At 41.7% G+C, this 16,124-nt stretch overlaps 1 protein-coding gene across 4 annotated transcripts in view; it reads right to left on the bottom strand.

Moving 5' to 3' along the window:
* Positions 1–16,124, bottom strand: part of LOC115190777 (zinc finger protein 638) — a 54,869-nt gene that overhangs the window by 33,711 nt on the left and 5,034 nt on the right. The window contains exon 1 of one of the 4 annotated variants that reach the window (XM_029748848.1): positions 8,532–8,646. The exons of 2 other annotated variants lie outside the window; for them this stretch is intronic. The gene's annotated coding sequence lies outside the window, so the exon portion shown is untranslated. Of the gene's footprint in view, positions 1–8,299; positions 8,511–8,531; positions 8,647–16,124 lie in introns of those variants that run through there. One more of the 4 variants, XM_029748858.1, reaches the window with a different exon arrangement.

The raw sequence follows: 16,124 nt of genomic DNA on the forward strand, positions 1-16,124 counted from the left end.
TGTCTTAATAGGGCGGTGGACCACCACGAGCCGTCAGAACAACTTCAACACCATTCTTCAACAAGAAATTCCATCATTTGGTGTTTTGTTGATGGTGGTATAGAATTGGGTTGAGATCTGGTGACAGATGGCCATAGCATATGGTTTACATCGTTTTCATTCAACAAACCATTTAGTGACCAGTCGTGCCCTGTGGATGGGGACATAGTCATCTTGGAAGAGACCACTCCCACCAGGATATAAATTCTTCACCATAGGTTGACGGTGATCACTCACTCAGAATGGCTGTGTATTTATTGGCATTTACCTTGCCCCCATAACCTGTCTGGGCTAGGGGGCAGTATTTTCACGGCCGGATGAAAAACGTTCCCAATTTAAACAGGTTACTACTCTGGCCCAGAAACTAGAATATGCATATTATTAGTAGATTTGGATAGAAAACACTGAAGTTTCTAAAACTGTTTGAATGGTGTCTGTGAGTATAACAGAACTCATATGGCAGGCAAAAACCTGAGAAAAAGTCAACCAGGAAGTGGAGGATCTGAGAATTGTAGTTCTTCTTTCAAGTCCCTTTCGAAACTACAGTATCCGTGGGGTTACGTTGCACTTCCTAAGGCTTCCATTGGCTGTCAAAAGCCTTCAGAAAGTTGTTTCAGCCTTTTCCTGTTACTGGGCAGATAATAGGAGCTCAGTTACTAAGTGGACTGCCTGTGGACATGCGTGGTCACGCGAGCGCGCCGTTCCTTCTTTTTCTCCTTGAATGAATACGCTATAGTCCGGTTGGAATATTATCGCAATTTTACATAAAAAATACCATAAAGATTGATTTTAAACAGCGTTTGACATGCTTCTAAGTACGGTAATGGAACATTTTGACTTTGTCTCTGGTACCGCGCTCGCACGTTATGCCTTTGGATAGTGCTCTGAACGCACGAACAAAACGGAGGTATTTGGACATAAATATGGATTATTTCGAACAAAAACATTTCTTGTGGAAGTAGCAGTCCTGGGAGTGCATTCTGACGAAGATCAGCAAAGGTAAGAGAATATTTCTAATACTAATTCTGACTTTAGGTTGCCCCGAACTTGGCGGGTGTCTGTATAGCTTGCTGTGATGGCGAGCTATGTACTCAGCACATTTTTCAATATTCTATCTCTGTAAAGCCATTTTAAAATCTGACAAAGCGGTTGCATCCAGGAGTAGTCTATCTATAATTCTTTAAATAATTGTTATATATTTTGTCAACATTTATGATAAGTATTTTTGTAAATTGATGTGCACATTCACCGGACGTTTTGGTGGGAATACATTTTCTGAACATCACGCGCCAATGTAAAATGCTGTTTTTCGATATAAATATGAACTTTATCGAACAAAACATACATGTATTGTGTAACATAATGTCCTATGAGTGTCATCTGATGAAGATCGTCAAAGGTTAGTGCTTCATTTAGCTGTGTTTTGGGTTTTATTGACACATATCGTTGCTTGGAAAATGGCTGTGTGATTATTTTTGTCTATGTACTCTCCTAACATAATCGAATGTTTTGCTTTCGCTGTAAAGCCTTTTTGAAATCGGACAATGTGGTTACATCAAGGAGAAGTGCATCTTTAAAATGTTGTAAAATAGTTGTATGTTTGAGAAAGTTGAATTATGACATTTTGTTGTTTTTGAATTTGCCGCCCTGATATTTCACTGGCTGTGTCCCGCACGTGGGCCCACGTAGCCCATAGAAGTTAAGGGACTGTGTGGACCTAAACAAAACGTTCACGTCGGTGAACTGTTGGAATCATGGAAATGTATTATTCAAATTCTATAATTAGAATATAATAGCGGACACATTGAATACAGTGTTGGATGACATGGAAATTAACAAAAATGCCAGGGACGAGACAGGGTAGCAACCAAAGTGTTGATAAGTGTTTCCTAGGGGACCCTATAAATCTTTGGCTACATTTAATATTCTCTTACCTACTGCATTTAGCTAGCATACTCAGGCTTCACGTATCCCTCTGATTTAGAAGATACTGTTGCACAAACATTCTGATTTAGGTCTACACCATCACTGTTATTATCAGGCTGTATAGCTAGTTACATTTTCACTGACTCAGTACATTTATTAGCTAGCGGGGCTATGTCTGTGTGGAAAGCAGCACAGAGAGTGGAAAGAGATGACTCAAGTAGTGGAGTAAACTATAAAATGGACATTACACATGACGTATCAGATTTAACAAACCAAACATCGTTATAGAAGGTAATGTAAAAACGCAAACCGGTCCGTACACCAAATACCGGTATATTTGAGCAATAAGGGAAGAGGGGGTGTGGTGTATGGCCAATATACCATGGCTAAGGGCTGTTCTTAAGCGCGACACAACACGGAGTCCCTGGATACAGGCCTTAGCCATGGTACATTGGCCATATACCACAACCCCCAGACATGCCTTATTCTTGTGATATACCACGGCTGTCAACCAATCAACATTCAGGCCTCGAACCACCCAGTTTCTAATGTAAAATATGGTATACCAACCAGCCCTGTCACGTTTGTTTTCTGTTGCTTACGTTATGTTTTATGTAATCTTGATTCTTGCTTGTATTCAAAAATATGTACAATTTGATATGATGATAACCTGAAACAAGGAATATTAAGGGAAAAATTACTATACATAAATTCTATAGAACGCCAACCAGCATTATTTTTTACACCGATTTCAGATGATTCAATTGTAAAGGCGTCCGCATGCTTCTCAGCCGAAACAGTTCAGAAGAGTTTGTGCATGTATTATGATGACATTGACGTTTTTGTTAGTTTTGGACTTCAGTACAGTTCTCCGGTTGTTCGGGCACAGCCGAACAAGCCGAAGTCGGTTGTAGCCAAAGTCCACACTAGAGATCGACCGATTAATCGGAATGGCCGATTAATTAGGGCCGATTTCACAACAATCGCTAAATCTGTATTTTTGGCCACTGATTTGCCAATTTTTTTTTTTTTTTTACGCCTTTATTTAGCTGGGCAAGTCAGATTAACCTCTCTGGCGCATGTGGGACGAACTCGTCCCACCTACGTAACAGCCACTGAAATCCAGTGGCGCGATTTTTGAATCGTTAGAAATACTATTACTTCAATTTCTCAAACATATGACTATTTTACAGCTATTTAAAGACAAGAATCTCGTTAATCTAACCCCACTGTCCGATTTCAAAAAGGCTTTACAACGAAAGCAAAACATTAGATTATGTCAGCTGAGTACCCAGCCAGAAATAATCAGACCCCCATTTTTCAAGCTAGCATATCATGTCACATAAACCCAAACCACAGCTAAATGCAGCACTAACCTTTTATGATCTTCATCAGATGACACACCTAGGACATTGTGTTATACATTACATGCATGTCTGTTCAATCAAGTTCATATATCAAAAAACAGCTTTTTACATTAGCATGTGACGTTCAGAAAAAGCATAACCCCCGCAAACTTCCGGGGAATTTACTAACAGTTTGCTAAATTACTCACGATAAACGTTCACAAAAAGCATAACAATTATTTTAAGAATTATAGATACATTACTCCTCTATGCACTCGATATGTCCGATTTTAAAATAGCTTTTCGGATGAAGCACATTTTGCAATAATCTAAGTACATAGCCCGGCATCACAGGGCTAGCTATTTAGACACCCACCCAGGTCAGCCTCCACCAAAATCACATTTCCTATAAGAAAAATGTTCTTACCTTGCTTGTTCTTCGTCAGAATACACTGCCAGGACTTCTACTTCAATAACAAATGTTGGTTTGGTCCCAAATAATCCATCGTTATATCCAAACAGCGACGTTTTGTTCGTGAGTTCTAGACACTATCAGAATGCAACATCACGGCATGGCGCATTGTCGTGACAAAAAAATTCTAAATATTCCATTACCGTACTTCGAAGCATGTCAACCGCTGTTTAAAACCAATTTTTATGCCATTTATCTCGTAGAAAAGCGATAATATTCCGACCGGGATTATGCATTGTGCCTAAACAGCCGAATTAAATTTCTCCTCAGGAGCGAATCGTGCACGCGCCTCATTCAAAGGTCCTCTGATCCGCCACTTACCAAAGGCGATAATGTGTTTCAGCCTGAGGCTGCCTCGTCAACCTTCAGGTATTTCCCGGGTTCTGAGAGCCTATCGGAGCCCTGGGAATTGTCACGTTACAGCTAAGATCCTTACTTTTCAATAAACAGATGCAAGACGCACGACTCCTTGTCAGACAGGGTACTTCCTGCATGAAACCTTGTCAGGTTTTTGCCTGCCATAGGAGTTCTGTTATACTCACAGACACCATTCAAACAGTTTTAGAAACTTTAGGGTGTTTTCTATCCAAACCTGAACAATAATATGCATATTCTAGCTTCTGAGTTGGTGTAGGAGGCAGTTAAAAATGGGCACATATTTTTTCCAAAATTCTCAATACTGCCCCCTATCCCAAAGAGGTTTTAAGAACACATTATTTTCAATGACGGCCTAGGAACGGGGGTTAACTCCCTTGTTCAGAGTAACCTTCGGGTTACTAGTCCAACACTCTAACCACCTGCCTTACATTGCACTCCACGAGGAGCCTGCATGGCAGGCTGACTACCTGTTACGCGAGGGCAGTAAGAAGCCAAGGTAAGTTGCTAGCTAGCATTAAACTTATCTTATAAAAAACTATCAATCTTAACATAATCACTAGTTAACTACACATGGTTGATGATATTACTAGTTTATCTAACGTGTCCTGCATTGCATATAATCGATGCGGTGCCTGTTCATTTGTCATCGAATCACAGCCTACTTCGACAAACGGGTGATGATTTAACAAGCGCATTTGCGAAAAAAGCACTGTCGTTGCACCAATGTACCTAACCATAAACATCAATGCCTTTCTTTAAAATCAATACACAACTATATTTTTTAAAACCTGCATATTTAGTTAATATTGCCTGCTAACATTAAATTGTGTCACTTCTCTTGCGTTCATTGCACGCAGAGTCAGGGTATATGCAACAGTTTGGGCCGCCTGGCTCGTTGCGAACTAATTTGCCAGAATGTTACGTAATTATGACATAACATTGAAGGTTGTGCAATGTAACAGGAATATTTAGACTTAGGGATGCAACCCGTTAGATAAAATACGTAACGGTTCCGTATTTCACTGAAAGAAAAAACGGTTTGTTTTCGAGATGATAATTTCCGGATTCGACCATATTAATGACCTAAGGCTCGTATTTCTGTGTGTTTATTATATTATAATTAGGTCTATGATTTGATAGAGCAGTCTGACTGAGCAATGGTAGGCACCAGCAGGCTCGTAAGCATTCATTCAAACAGCACTTTCATGCATTTTGCCAGCAGCTCTACGCAATGTTTCAAGCATTGCGCTGTTTATGACTTCAAGCCTATCAACTCCCAAGATTAGGCTGGTGTAACTGATGTGAAATGGCTAGCTAGTTAGCGGGGTGCGCGCTAATAGCGTTTCAAACGTCACTCGCTCTGAGACTTGGAGTAGTTGTTCCCCTTGCTCTGCATGGGTAACGCTGCTTCGAGGGTGGCTGTTGTCGATGTGTTCCTGATTCGAGCCCAGGTAGGAGCGAGGAGAGGGACGGAAGCTATACTGTCACACTGGCAATACTAAAGTGCCTATAAGAACATCTAATAGTCAAAGGTATATGAAATACAAATCGTATAGAGAGAAATAGTCCTATAATTCCTATAATAACTACAACCTAAAACATCTTACCTGGAAATATTGAAGACTCATGTTAAAAGGAACCACCAGCTTTCATATGTTCTCATGTTCTGAGCAAGGAACTTAAACGTTAGCTTTTTTACATGGCACATATTGCACTTTTACTTTCTTCTCCAACACTTTGTTTTTGCATTATTTAAACCAAATTGAACATGTTTCATTATTTATTTGAGGCTAAATTGATTTTATTGATGTATTATATTAAGATAAAATAAGTGTTCATTCAGTATTGTTGTAATTGTCATTATTTCAAAAAATAATAATAATAAAACATTAAAAAAAAGCTGATTAATTGGTATCGGCTTTTTTTGGTCCTCCAATAAATCGGTATCGGCGTTGAAAAATCCTAATCGGTCGACACCCCTTTCATTTGTGCCTGGTCAACAGTAGGGATTTTTCAATAAAGTCTTTGTTGTCATTCAACTCATTTTCATGCACATTTTTTCATTGAAAGATACTGCACCAAACATCTTAGTTAGATGTAAAATTGGGCGACTAAGATCTTCTCTGCAAAAAGACTACAATTAATGACCGATTTCTTGAGTTATCTTAGATTAATTCTGACTATTTTGAGAAAGTGTATACTGGCTCCGGCGTCTCAAAAAATGGACGGAGTGCTATTGCCGCCCTTTTCAAATTTTTCAATAGAAAGGTATTTTAAGGGAGTATGTGAGCACACTCGTTCGGTTTGCATAGACGCCAGTCGAACTGAAGCACACTGACACCTTAAGCACACTGACACCTTTTTTTTTCTTCTACTGCATCATTGATTGTATGTTGTTTTACTCCATGTGTAACTCTGTGTTTTTGTATGTTGTCGAACTGCTTTGCTTTATCTTGGCCAGGTCGCAATTGTAAATGAGAACTTGTTCTCAACTTGCCTACCTGGTTAAATAAAGGTGAAATAAATAAATAAATAAATAAAAAGGAGTCAATGAGTAAACTCCATTTTGCCATTAGAGTCTGATGATAGTCTATCTTGTAATTGAGAAGTCCATCAGCATCCTGCACAGATTTAGTCCACTGATCAAGCAAGCTTGTGTGGATATTAGGGATAGGTTAATTTGAAGCTAATCTGGGTTGGAATCATGCATCAGTCTCAAAGAGGAGAAGTTCTATGCATAAGAAAGGACAAGTATATAGGATTCTGATCAAATGATGATGGGTGCAGTAACTAGGAACATACTCCATTGCTAGAGGCCAACTACCTTTAAGGACGGGCTCATTACAATGGCTAGAATGAAATAAATGCAACGGTATCAAGCACAAACATATGGAAACCACATTTGACTATGTTCCATTAATTTAATTCCAGCCATTACAATGAGTGTCCTCCTATAGCTCCTCCCACCAGCCTCCACTGGATGATCATATGTCTGGCCATAAAAGCCCACTTTTTCTAAACTTTAACATGCATCACTTGCAGTACAGTTTTGGAAACATACAGAACGTATCTTTCATATCAACGAGAAATAATGTTCATAAAACAAAAAGGTAAAAGTACTACACACCTTTATAGGGTTTGGTTTCCCACACTGCCATATTTCCACGTTACAGTGCTCATTTACTGTAAACGCCAGAGTCAACTCTGTGCTAATTAGCCATCTGCATCTCCGAACACCTGAGTATTAACAGAAGACGGACGCCACAAACCTGTTGTCCCTGAAAGATACTTTCACCTGCAACTGCGTTAACCCGGTCCAACTCCGCCCCTTTTCTCAATTTTCAAAAGAGAAATGGGGTGTGCCTTGTGGTTAATATTGCGTCATTCTGGTCATGCGCACCGAAACCGACGAAGCTAGTTCGTTAGCTAAGCTAGCCAGTAACTACATATGTGTTGACGTCATTTCAAAGGATTTGTTTTTGAAGAAATGGCACTTTGGTCAAATATCTCATTAATCCAGTTTTGTTTTTAAGCATTAAAAGACCTGGTATGATGGTGCATTGATCAGTTATACCGTTTGAATACGTTATTTTTGCCCAAAGCCGATCTTTGAACCAGTAACTGCATATGTTCCTTTTGTGAAATTGTTTTGATGTGTTATGAAAGTACAAAGATGTATGTTTCTATAACCATACCGCAATTGACAATCGATTCACATTTAGATGGATTATTTGGCTGCCAGAGCCAATTCGCCTCTAAATAGAACATGTAACGCTAAGGCCCTTGCACTATAAGGTCGGAGTAACGTTAGCTTCTAGTCCATTGGGCTACTAGCAACATGGCTGTAGACGGCCGGTGATTAATTTACATGAGTTAGATCGCTAATATAAAACACGACTTTCTCTAGCTGTACTGTAAAGTTAGCCTATACATTATATACAAACTGCACCAGATGTCAAATGCCGCTTAAATACAAACGCCTTGGTTCGATCTGATGCTAACCAGTTGAAATGAGGACATTTAGTTACAATGCTAGTTAGCTAACCTAATCAGCAAGCTCCTGTAATGTCCATTTTATTGGCTAGTACCAACCAGCTGTGCACTCGTGCAAATACATTCCTGTCGTTTTATAACTTACGTTTGCGGATAAATACGTTCCACATTGACTAGCTGCAGTGTCTGACTAAACGCAGCTTTCCAGGCCTAACGTTAGGTTAGCTAGCTAGCAGCATTGTAAAGCCATTTTGTTTTTTGCTGCGATGCCAGCAGCAGAACGAGGAAGCATGCATGGTATTTTCTCCCTGAATGAACGGTGATTGATATCCGTGAAGATGCTATTTTTGGAAAATAATATGTTTAGACATAGCTACCTGTCATACAATACCGGGTGTGGTTCTTTGTGGGACCTGTTGAAATCGGCTCTTCTCTCCCCTGTGATGAAGGATATAACCGCTTGCGCAAAAAGCACTACAATGAAAAGAGGCTGACTAATCGAGAGCAGAACCAATGATTAAATCTTAGGCATTGAATCGAATGTTATTGCGCTTTTTCTGCTAAAAAAAGATCTACGCCACACATACAGTATATAATTTTCTATCAAAATGTGTAAATTATAGTTTATTCATCACTATAATTTATGTAAACTACAAACAACGTTTCTACCACACTACCAGGATAAATCAGAGTTATTTAGTGCTCCTATTTGCAATTGTTTTGTGAAGTTATGACAGATTGCATATTTGGTCAATATTGAGATATTAGACATTTGTTATGGGAAACTTTTGTTACATGCTTCTGTATTAGATACCTATTGTTATGTTAGTGTCATGTACTGTACACATTTTTTTTTTTAAAACAGTACACAAAATAAGGATGAGGCTAAATTAGGATTTGAGACTGCATCAACCTCAACACTATGTCTTTCTCTTAACAATGCAAACATGTCTAAAATGATTTTTAAAGTCACTCCTGATGGGAATAAATAAAGTTATATGGAATTGACTGTGTCCTGTGATTGGCTGTTCCCAACATTCCGGTGTGTCTGTGGCCAAAGCTCCCATGACCCTCTCATTAACTCGTCGCTTGACACTTTATCAGGCTTGTAACGGCAACTGCCTTCATTCCCCCTGGGTCCTATTAAACTGTTGTCATCCACACATTGATAGAGAGAGGGATAGACAGGCTGTGTACGTGTGAGAAAGAGAGATTGTGTGTTTGTGAGATATAGGCCTAGGTCCTAGAGAATGTGCACTTTGTGTGTGTGCGTGTGTTTATGAGAGATAGAAGCTGTATGTTTAAGAGACAGAGGGAATGATGGTGAGAAGGGGGAACGAGAGAGAGAGAGAGAAGGAATGAGAGACAGCGTTCCGGTGTATTTAAACATGCCACAGACATCTGATCCAAGCGCTGTATTCGATACCAGAAACATTTAAAAACAGACACAGAAATACATGATCCATCCATGCCGGCCTGGTAATCGATACGGGGATGAACTATCTGACAACATTATGTACTGTATGCGCTATGCATACGTCTCTCTCAGTGGGTTTGGTGGTGGTGGGGGTCCGAATGACTTGCCTCTAAATTTCCTGTCATAACTGGTCGCTGTTTGCGTCACCAAAGTGCACCTGTGGGCAATGTCCCCCGTACCCCACAGCGGCCGATGCTAGATTTGGAGACATGTCGGGGGGATGAAAACACACAACTCCTGCCTTTGGAATCCACCTCTGAACTCTGAGTCAGATTATAGATTTTTTTTCTTCATTATGCAAATTCCCATCACCCAACCTGCCTGACTCCCTTGCTGTGTCCCATCTCTCTCTCTATCTCTTACTCCACTCCCCCCTTTCTTTCTCGTCTCCCCCCTACTCCTCGCCACCGCCCCAGGGCCCCTACCCCTCGCCACCGCACCTGTTCGCAGAGTTCTTTGGAGTCACTCACGTTTCATGATCAATGAGGTGAAAGATACATTTGGCTGTCGTAAATTTACCTCTTAGCCCCGCGCCTCACCCTTCAGCCTCATGACAATCATTATTTATTGGACAGAGAGGCACATTATTCAAACACCCGTCTGAATGGATAAACCAGTGCTCACAATGTTGACAGGATAGGGTAAGGAACGGACAGGACGGCTAGCAAGCGTAGGCAGGGAGATATGTGGATAATGGGCAGGCAGCATTAGCTAATGGAGATGTACGTATGCCATCTTGTATGTGTACAAAAAAAATACCAATCATATGGACAAGATGACAAGATGTAGGTATTGCATGAGCATGTGAAGACAAGCCAGTGACTACTGTCCGTCCATGACGGTGGAGGGTGTGTTCAGTAACTTTCCCATTCTAAGGGAAAAGAAGAAGATGGTGATGCATGTGACATGTTATTTTCACAGGTAATAATATGGTTATTGTTGGGGGGGGGGGACAGAACATGTCTGTAAATAACCTGTGACTACGATTTCAAATCAAATAGGGGCCTACCATTTTTATTATGTCCAGGCTATTTCTGTGGCATAGTACATTTATATAATAATCATATCTAATTGATAATCAAACCTCGTGACTGACCACACTGAGAAAATAACATCTCTATTTTGCCAGTCTCAACTAAATAAGATGATCATATGCTCTTGCTACCAGAATATCCCTAACAAGTATACTCTCACTGCCCATCTTGTTCCATAGACCCAACACTCTCTTATATCAGCCACCCGCGTCCTCAGATTACAGAGCTCCAACTACTACTGCTGATGCATGGTGTGTGGTTGTCGTTGCTGTCGTAAGCCTACCCTAGGTGCTGGGACAAAGGTGGCGGGTTGTGGGGGGAGTCGGGTTGTGAAGGCACGTGCGTGGGGTTTCAAATCAACCTCGGAACGATGAGAGGAGACACTGAAGTGATTTGGTGCAGACAGGATGAAAATGATACGGGTGCCCCAGGTGGGACAGACAGAGCTGTATGGGGTGTTTCTCACTTCCCCCCATGGGGTTTGCATCATCAGCAGTCTAAGCGAGGGGAAGACTGGGTGTTAACAGTGCTGCATAATGGATTGGCTTCCAGTCTGGCTTGTGATATCATTAATGTGTAATACAGTACTACAGTGTAGGACTAATTAAGAGCAGGTGGTGGACTGGAGAGGATTCAGGCCAACTGAATTCAGAAGTTAGACTTCCATGCTAGAGAAAATCTCTCCTACGGACCCCCAGCCGCTCCATGTATTTGATGTATTCCAAAGCTAACACACATGACTCAACTTGTCAACTATATAATTATCAAGCCCTTGAATAGGTGAATCAGGTGAAAGAGTTCAGGGGTACAACTAAATTGTGAAACTACTGGGGTCCCAGAGGAGAGGTTTGAAAACCTCTGTGCTAGAGAGGTATCTCAGCAATCCACCTTGAGGATGAACTGGCTCCTAAACACAGACCTAAGATCAGATGTCCTCAGCCTAAATCCTCATTAGGATAGAACATATCTGACCCTGGAACCAGCGGTTAAGGTCAACTTCTATCAACTCCTACAACAGAACATAGTTAGACCAAGTAACAACACAATCAATAGGGAATTGTAGCTTTGTTTGCACATCGTGAATTCTCCTCAGTAGATTAACTGAATCTGCCCACACTGTTGCCTAGACGACCGCTAACGTATCTATTACACCCAAGGGGATTGGATTGGATGAATCACTCAATGTAACACCCCTGAACTGCCCTGTTGGTCCCCCATCCCGATCCCTCTTTGCAGTGTGGCAGTAATGCATGACAGGTGTAGGCTTCATGACTTTGAGCGGAACGCAGTAGTCGGGGGTGTAAATTAACAGCATCGCCAGCCGTTCCGTTCCACGCCCTCAAACATCCCATTACTGGGCAATAGAAATGCATAATGGAGATTCAATGAGAGAATGTCGCACTGTAGCAATTAAAATGTTTCATAGTGTTTAAGTGCTGACTTGGCTGCAGAATGCCAGTAGTTAGGAGGAGACCTAAAAAACAAACCACCAACTAAACCATATGCTCTCTCTCTCTCTCTCTCTCTCTCTCTCTCTCTCTCTCTCTCTCTCTCTCTCTCTCTCTCTCTCTCTCTCTCTCTCTCTCTCTCTCTCTCTCTCTCTCTCTCTCTCTCTCTCTCTCTCTCTCTCTCTCTCTCTCTCTCTCTCTCTCTCTCTCTCTCTCTCTCTCTCTCTCTCTCTCTCCTCTCTCTCTCTCTCTCTCTCTCTCCCCCTCTCTTGCTCACTAGCAGTTCATTTAGCTCACACTCTCTCGCTCTCTGACACCATCTCTCTCAAGTGCCCATCACGAGTGCTTAGGACATAAATCTTTTTTAGGACTCCTCTTATTTTTAGACCCAGGCGTGGTGGGTAAAGGCTAGTGGCAATCAATCTAAGGCAACGTCGCAAATGGCAGCCTTTTTGCACACAGTGCATTACTTTTGACCAGGGCCCACTGGGATGCCCACAGGGTTCTGGACAAAAGTAGTACACTATTTAAGGAATAGGGTGCTATTCGGGATGCAGCCTAAGACTCTTCTCGCTCCCAAGAGTGAAGGAGGTCACTGCTGAGACTGCAACAGTCAGAACCTACCTACTGAACCACAAAGTTTCCCAGTTGTGTGAAAACATTCTGTCACGGCCATACACTGTGTCCCTTAAGCTAAAAGTGCCTGAGCTAAAGCTTTATAAATGGATGATATGCAATCCTAATAACTAGGTTACGTAGTGCCTGTTGGGCAGTGGCCAGTTCCAAGTGATTTACTGCCGGCAAATACAATGATTTACGATATCGCCTTCCCCTTTAACCGATCTGCTAGAGCATTGCTAATGGACGGTGGCCATATACATTTACATTTACATTTTAGTCATTTAGCAGACGCTCTTATCCAGAGCGACTTACAGTAGTATCTTGTCCGTCTAGCACATTGCTAATTTGTGCTAATCAGGTACACGGTGTGACATTTCTGTGCAGAGGGGCACAACACCAAATAAAACTGAACCCAGAACAACCTGATGATAAGGTGCATTAGCATGACTTTATGTTCATACAGGCAATGGTATATAGGCAATTCATGTTTAATAAGCACCTCAAAATAGGTTTGGTGCATTTCAGCTAAGCCTCTACTAAGGGACAACATTATAGACTGACGGTTCCCAACTCCGGTCCTTGAGTACCCTCAACAGCACCCATTTTTGTTGTAGCTGCGGACAAACATACCTGATTCAACTCATTGCGGGCCTGATGATTAGTTGACAAGTTGAATCAGATGTGCTTGTCAACAAGAAAAATGTCCACTGTTGGTGGTATTCGAGGACCAGACTTAAGAACCACTGTTATAGACCATCACGGATTTTGACACTTTATTCTCTGCTGTATCTATAATATGATTTAGTTATACCGTCCTACGTGCCGTCCCATTGCATGTGGGCATCGTAAAGGCCATGCAGACTGTGTTTCATTGACAAGCATCTTGTGATTATGATGTATTCAGATTCAGTTACATCTAATTTCAGTCACACAGAGAATTTTGTTTCCTCTGAGCATGACACATTCAAAGCGATGTCCTACAGCAGGGATGGCCAACTTCAGTCTTCAGGGACCTGATCGGTGTCCCACTTTTGCCCCAACCCCAGCTAACACACCTGACTCCAATAATCAACTAATCATGATATTCAGTTTAGAATGCAATTAGTTTAATCAGCTGTGTTTGCTAGGGATGAGGAAAAAGTGTAACACCACTCCGGCCCGCGAGGACTGGAATTGCCCATCCCTGTCCTACAGTGCGTTGGTCCAGTGTGTCTTGCTGTGTGATTAATGAGAGGAATAGGGGAGGAGGGACGTCCTCTCAGCCTCTGTTACTTGGCAGACTCCAGAACCCTTACCCAGACCTAGAGTGCCCCACTCAGATCCCCCTTGGCATAAACTGACCCTTCAAACTACTTCCAACACATGAGATCAGTAATCGTGAGGTGTGATATGAATCTCCTCAAGTAACTGAAGGGCTGAAATAGTCTCAGTTAGGTATATCTACGCACAAAGGCAATGGACTGCAGCACAACAGCACACGTGTAATAACAATGAAGAGACATTTGGTGTTATGGTTCAGTCGGTAGAGCATGGAACTTGCAACGCCATGGGTTGTGGATTTAATTCCAGCTGTGGCCACATATAATTAAGGTTTATCTGGATATTTCACTCATAATCTGGTGACTTTTGTCCTGGCATAAAAGTCACCAGTCTTGACCTTTTAACAAGCGCAATGGAAACTTTACTGCCATGCCTTGTGATGTTTTGTGGGGCACGGGTGTTTGTCAGGCATTGATTAATTGATTCCCTGACTCACAAAGCAGTCAAACAACGTGCTTGAAAGACGGCGTTGCCACTGTATTAAACGCTTTGATTTGCACCTTTAGTTTACAAGCCCACCGTTGTGAAAAGCTGCAGGCCGGGTTCTAGCTGCTTTAGACAGTTAAAGGACATTTATAAGGCCCCCTTGACCCACAGTGGCCACCTGTGACTCTGTCACGTTGCATGTGTATAAATGTATTTTATTGTTTTCTCTCGCACGGCTCTGACATGGCCGCCCTTTTTAGAGTTTTTATTTTAGATCCTCGGCAACCCGTGGCGCAATGTGTCAGTGGAATGCCACGCAGTTTGATGAGGTATAGGTTATGCGCGTACGTACTGTGGTGTTTTCACAATCTTTCTGAGAGATCATTCAGAGAGATCATTCTCAGAGAGCATTCTGACTGCGGTGAAATAGACAATTGGCCAAATTAGGAGAAGATCACACCCACACGTCATGATCTGATCATTTGGCTTATTTAAGACCCTGTCTGAACCTCTAATCAAGCAGGTTTTATAGACTCTTACAAGTCCTAGAACTAGGTTAATGTGAGGGTTAAAGGGTCACCCACAGAGAGTAGGGAAACAGTCCTTGAACTAGGTTAATGTGAGGGTTAAAGGGTCACCCACAGACAGTAGGGAAGTGAGACAGTGTAATTAGGTAAAACAGTGTTAGCAGGGAAAACATTGGAAACCCAGGGGGTGTTAGCAGGGAAACAATGGATTGAAGGGCTCAGCAAGCTCCAACTTGTGTCAAGCACCATCTTGTATCAAGTGCAAACCTGTGTCAAGTGCCAACCTGTGTCAAGCCAGAACAGTCACTATCACAGCCATGGCAAACCCTATCAACTCTACTTTGTTCTTACAGGCCTCTACAAACTTGAACATGTTATTGTACGTATGTAGCAAACAAATCCAAGGCCAAAGCCACAAGACCAGACAGTGGTTTAAAAAAAAGGAATGCGACAGGTGAGACTGCTCTCTGACCAGTGCCTGTGAGTGACTCAGGCAGCTAGTGCGGCTGCCAATCGTAAAACTCGCGGCTGCCAGTCGTAAAACTTTTATCCCCCATATCCAACTCAGAGAGTCTGCCAGATCAAGACGATGCACCATACGTTTCCAACTTAGCATACTCAACTCACACCTCCCACCGGACCCAGTACACTAAAGAGCTGATTTATTTAAGCTTAAACCTTCGTTAGTTAGTATTCAACCCCAGGATGATAGGATGATACATTGGATGCCATGAGTCTTTGTCTTAATGAGTTACAGTATTGTGCTTGCGGTCTTTAGAGACTGCTGTACAGGAATCAATCCCTAATACCTCGCTAACGCTGCTAACGTTTACATGGTCTTTAGAGACTGCTATACAGGAATCAATCCCTAACACCTTGCTAACACTGCTAATGTTTACATGGTATTTAGAGACTGCTATACAAGAATCAATCCCTAACACCTCGCTAACGCTGCTAATGTTTACATGGACTTTAGAGACTGCAGTACAGAAATCAATCCCTAACACCTCGCTAACGCTACTAATGTTTACATGGTATTTAGAGAGTGCTATACAGGAATCAATCCCTAACACCTCACTAACTCTGCTAATGTTTCCATGTTGTTTAGAGACTGCTA

This window comes from Salmo trutta, chromosome 4, assembly GCF_901001165.1.
Source record: "Salmo trutta chromosome 4, fSalTru1.1, whole genome shotgun sequence".
Lineage (NCBI taxonomy): Eukaryota > Metazoa > Chordata > Actinopteri > Salmoniformes > Salmonidae > Salmo > Salmo trutta.